The sequence below is a fragment of the Haliaeetus leucocephalus genome, unplaced genomic scaffold, assembly GCF_000737465.1.
Source record: "Haliaeetus leucocephalus isolate CR32 unplaced genomic scaffold, Haliaeetus_leucocephalus-4.0 Scaffold251, whole genome shotgun sequence".
NCBI classification, from domain to species: domain Eukaryota; kingdom Metazoa; phylum Chordata; class Aves; order Accipitriformes; family Accipitridae; genus Haliaeetus; species Haliaeetus leucocephalus.
In genome coordinates this window covers 6716795-6722808 of record NW_010972687.1, presented here as the reverse complement: position 1 = coordinate 6722808, position 6014 = coordinate 6716795, and positions in this window count along the sequence as shown.

The window sequence follows — 6014 nt, the reverse complement described above, 5'->3', positions numbered from 1 at the left end:
ACGGCCATAACAGGGCGGGGTGGGAGGTCATCTCCTCCAGGCTCCCCTCCCCGGGGAAGGTCGGACGAGATGGTCTGTCGAGGTCCCTTACAGCCTCGCAGGGCTGTGACCTGCCACTGTGCACCCCCCTCCTCCTGCGCCAGACCCGCCGCAGCCGGCTGCCCCCTTTCCCTCCCCTCCCCGCGGGCAGGCGGAGCTGTGGAGGTCTCTTTGTTCTTGCCCCGCCTTGGGGTGGCTGATGGCTTTTCCCAAGTCCGTGCCTCCAGAGGCTTTCCCACTGCCGCTTGGGAAAGCGTTTCCCCCACCTCCTCAGAAACGTTGGTTCAGCTGTCGGGTACAGAATAAATACTGGGTGTATTTCCTGCACCCGGGAGGTTTACCTTGCTTTGCTTTGTTGGATTCCCTTGGCAACTTGAAGATGGGAGTAGTCGAACAGGTTTTTAATCAACCTTGCTCTCGTGTTGAGTGTTTTTTAGTGGCCCTTCATCTTACATCTTAACAGCACTTCGCTCATGAAGAACTATTTGCAATGCTGATTTTTATTTTTTTTTTTTCTAGCGGGAGGTTTGCGTGTTTTACAGCAAAACCATACATTTTTACCGTACAAAACCATACGGGGGGGGGGATGGTAGCAATTTTGTGGTTTTCTCACCACATATCTAAACCTACTGTACTCAGTTTCCTAATGTCTTTTTTTTAAGATCAAGTGGATGTCCTATTAATTGTGATCCTAACAAGGTAGTTCATGTTGTATGGGAAAAATACCAACAACAAAATACTTTCATAAAAAGAAACAAGCAGTGTGACTAACTGTTGAGATCGTTCTGGTGTACAAGTTCGCTTGTTTAATTTTGTTTTCATACACAGTATTTTCAGGTGGTAGTAGTATTGTCTACAAGTACACCTAGACAGCATGTCCAGAAACTTTGTGCAGGTATTTTAGAAGATTTTGTCAAGTTACCTTTGGTTACCTAACTTCCTTCATCAGAAAAGATACCTACCTGAAACCTCGAGCATCTGTTTAGCTACGCACCAGTTTGGGATTTCTCTTAAATCAAACAAAGGGTGGGACATTGTGCATGATTGATTATTAGCTTCTTGTAAAATAGTCATTTGAAAGAAGACATACTTCCCAAGTTGAAAAATAATTCGTGGACAAGTGGTAACAGTCACCCTCCCCCTGAACAGGTAATGTTTTTCAGTATTTTCATACTCTTCTGATCTGTTACTTCTAGTTTAAAATGCGTTAGAAAAGGAAAACCTAAGAAGGTTCCTTAGAAGGATGAGAGTGCAGTTGCTGAACTTGTTGTGCCGTAAATGCTTCTCCCCTTCCTGCTCCTCTGAAAAGTGTAACTTGATAACTTGGGTAAATAGTGACTTAGTGACATCCTGCAGCATCCGTGTCTGAATTTATTTTTTGTGTGTGTGCGTGTGTGGTTACCACTTTGAAGTGAGCCAGGCATCCAAAGTACAGAAGTTTGAAAAGTGGCTGTTGCTGAACGTTTCAGGAGTTTTGTTTCTTTCAGCCTGCAGTTTTTTGATTCCTGTGAAAGGTATTTAGCAAGTTTGTGGTCATCAGGCTTGAGTTCATTGTACAAACTTTAAATCTCCATTGGAAAAACATTTGTTTGACCTCTTTTGACTTGCAAACTTGGGAAAAGACACTCCCAAGCGGTGTTGCTGCAGAGGATGATAAGAAATCTGTGTGGTGTGTTTTGTGACAGTGTATTAGACCCTGTTTCTGACCCCCGTAGGCAGTCAGTGCACCTTTGAAAGCATAAAGGTTGCTGCTGACTGTAACTTGTTCTCGCCATGCAACTTGTGAATGGTGGTACTTGTGGGTAACATCCAGCCATGAGTGAGAACCAACAATTGGATTTCTCTTTCACGGATGATCGCTACTGTATGTTAACCATATATAAAACTCAAAACGAAAGGTTTTGACTCATTTTTGTCACGTCTCCATTTCCACCCACACCCAAACCATCACCTGTTTTTTGGAAGACTGGGCATACAAATGTTTGCTCTCTGATTCCCTTTTTTTTAAGAATTACTTTTTTAAAAGTTTTATTTAATTTTTTTTTTTAAATAAAACCCAGTTTCTAGTACCTTCTAGTCTGATTTAATCATGTCTGGGTATAACTAATTAACTGTTGTCAGTGCAAGAGGTTTTGATTAGCTTGCTTGGTTAAGCTGGTGTATTTTTCTTCAAGCAGTCAGACATAGGAATTTCATGGCAGTATCTGAAAAAACAGGTAATTTCTTCCAGAGTCTTGCTGAGAAATTCGGGAGGAATCTGCAAAAGGTGGGGATAGCACCATTGTCTATCTGTGGGGGTCCCTCAATGGGAGGAGGTTTCCACAGCCAGGGCATAGTGGTGGCCTGTTGGCTGATCTGGTCGGGATGGGGTTTCAGTGCTGTCCAGTAGCCTTCAGGTCCTTGTAGGTTTTTTTCTTCCTTTTTGTCTCTGGTTATGGCCCTGACTTTCCGAAGGGGTTTTCCTAAGGTTCTGTCCTTAGTTGGAGGCACAGACCTCCAAGTAAGATGCACCTTCGCTTTTCAGTGGCTGCTCCAGCTGCACATGGTCTTCACATGCTGCTCCAGCTTACGCTGGCTTTGTACCATGTGGTGGCTGGGTGGTGGAGAAGGTGGTCAGTAGGCAAGTAAGCAGGTGGGGGATAAGGAACCTTTTTTCTTCCCCCCCCTGGCTGTGTGCTGCATTTATTGAAATCTTCATCAGTTCTGCTCGTTCCTGCTAGGCAGGTCTCATGCAAATACACAGAGCTGGACCATGTGAGCAGAGAGACTCTGCTTTCCTTCTGGGAGTCTGAAATGCACAAATTGTTTTGCTCTGTCTTTGCCTCTGATGTTTTAGTCTTGAGACTTAGTCAGCATGGTTGTTAATTACCTGTAGTGGAAGATTGCTGGATACCAGCTATCCTACTTCAGCTGAGTACAGTAAAAGAAGGAATTGCTCAGACTGATAGTATGTTAATATGGGAAATAACAGTATACTATATGTTAATTTGCTTGTATATCTTGGAGTCTAGAATATCTCCCTCTTGATGAAGCACTGCTAGGTTGGCAAAGCAAAAGAATGATATCTGCTGTTCAGAAGTCAAATTTTATACTTTACCAAATGTAGAGCATTATGCTCATGATACAGCATCTTTTTCACATTCATGAAAGATGAGTTCCTTCATGTTCAGTAAAATCACTTTCTTACCCATAAAATCAGAAACATATTTTATTTTCAACTCAAATAACTGTGCCAAACCAGATGTTTCCTGGAAAACAGCATGTACAATACATTTCCATGTAAATGTACTTACTGAGCTGATTTGCTTGTCTCTCCTCCAAAATGCATGCATGTGTGTATATCCATGATAGAAAGTTAAACAGTTTTTATTTTTAAACTGATGGGAGAGGGAATATCAATATTGCAACTGAGGTAATGTTTTGGATGTGCAATATTTGAATGGACGATCCTTCTGTGTGTTTCAGCTCTTTCATCTCCTTTTGCCTTCTGTTGCATATAAAAATATAATTAACGTAAATGATTTAAGGACAAACAACACTGGATTTTCTAGAGAGAGAAGTGTATTGGAGTCAAACATACTTTAGTGAATTCAATGCTTTCTTGCTTGCTTGTTTTTAATAGCGGAAAACAGCTGAAGGGTCACTGAGGCAGCTGGGTTTGTGTACTCGGTAGGTGTATCGGCATTCCTTGAACACGTTTTTGTGCCTATGCTTTAAGCTGCGTAGTGAACTAATCATTCTTCCTTTGAACAATACAGTTGCTTTACCTCTGAAAATTTTTGAGCTAAACAGTTAGTGCCATATATTTATCCAGTAGTTAAACTATAGTGCAACTTGTTACTGCTGATAACAGGGACTACTTTCTCTATTTCTGACTGCTAGGAGGAAAATACCAATTATTTTATTCAAGTAACACTTAGAATGATGCACTATGTCTTGCAGTGCTATGCTTAGTAATTTTTCCATGTTTTCAGGTGTATCAACTAATACTCTTACAGCGAAGAACAGGATGTGAATGATTTAATGACAGGTTCCAATATAAGTTTTTTGAAATATAGTATTTTATTCCAGTAAGCAAAAGTAAATTAATTATCTTGTTCTTAGCTGATGTGGCGGTGCTGATCATCCCCATTTTCCACCTCTCATTTTTGTCACTCTGGAGGTCTGTGGTTCTTGGATTTCAGGGAATCTGTGTAAGGTGAGCTCCAGGCTCTATACTTCTCAGGCACTCTTCTTCGGATGGCACAGCAGGAGAATAGTCTGTGCAAGATGTACGTGTTTCTGCAGTTCTTAGGTTTGTATTGGAAATTTGTGCCTATGTCTGTGTGTTTTAGTCTACTGCATCTTGATTTTTTTTTTTTTTTTTCTCTACAACAAAAATGCATGGTTCCTCCCCATGCCTTTGCTGTTTCTGTTGATCCTACCTCGGCTGTATGCGGCCCCATGGGTGTCTGCTGGAGCTGAGCTGCATGTGTCAGTTTGCTCTGTAGCTGAGGCTTCCTTAGGCAAGAAACTCGGGCCTCAGGTGTCGGGCCTGTGCTGCTATGCACACTTTTTTTTTGTTTGTTTTGCGTTTGTTTTGTGTGTGTGTGTGTGTGTGTGTATGTACACGAAGAGGCAGCATTTTCAGGAAGCCATGTTTTACTCTTAGGCTCCATATATACCCCACCTGCAAATATGAACAAATTCACAATCTTTTCAATGAGCAAATAGATTTGAAACCTTTACCAGTCTGGCAGTATTGTGCACTCCCTGCTGAGAAAAGAGGAAGATGGATTATATCTTAAAATTGAATGCAGAGGGTGCACATGCACACGTAGGTATAGGTGTGCTGTTGAAGGACTTAAGAGCTGGACATACAGTAGAATCAGGATTTCTGGTACCTGCTGGCATCACCTTCTTCCCCTGTGAATTACAGTGTATGTCCATGTATAAACCCTTTGAGAGTTGCTGCCATTTATTAATTTTTAAATACATCACAACCTGTGAATTGCATCTGTAGGGAAGAAGTTAGTTAATTTAAGAGCATGCACCTTCAGGTACAATATATTAATAGTAAATGTACCCATTTCAGATTTAGTTAGTGTCTTGCGATGCATCTGTGTTTGCTGTCTGTTTGATCTGTGCTCATTTTTTTGCTGGCTTTTGTTTGTGGGAGTGCAAAAAGAAAAAAGGTTGATTTCAGTTTACAAAAGAGCAGTCTGTTACAAACTGTGCCCAGGGTTACCAGTGGAGTTTGAGGATTTGTTGAGCTAGTTGCTATTACTCTCATTAAGACCAGATTTTATCATGTCATAGGATGAATATGGCCTATTTCAAAGAGAAATGAAACTGCCCTTTGCCCCTGCTTTTCTGTTAAGATGGGCTGTTCCACAGAAACAACCCAAGTCTCAATAGCCACCAGTAGTACCCTTGGTACTGCTCGTTTGTTAAAGTGAGGTTACTTATTTTCTATTAGGAGCAGAGAAAGCAGCTGAGGATCAAAACAAATATCACTTAATACAATTTACCATTGAAATCAACAGAGTGTCTGCTAATTTTTTAAAATTATTTTTTAGATTATTCTTAAAGTAATTTGGTTCAATCTGATTTATTAATTTATTCACAAGCTTAGAACCAAAAAGTTAAAATAGTATTATCAGAGGGCATAAGTTGAAACTACACAAGTTTGGAAAGCAAAGTGCAAATTACTCCTGAAACAGTGAAACTAACTTTATTATTTTCTGACTAAATGAGATAACAAGGAATCTGTCGTCTATCTGTGGGCCAGTGTTGTCTAATTAGCTTTTTGGGTGGAATAAATGATGAAAGGATGGCTGGTTTGTTCTGTTTATTGAGGCTTTTCATTATATTGTTAGGAATATTCAAGACTTCCCCCTCAAGTCCATGTGAAACTTTACGTACAAGCTAATAGTATGAGATGCCCTTTCTTTGTCTTTCAGATGGAAATAATGTAGATAGTGTGCCTTCCTTGC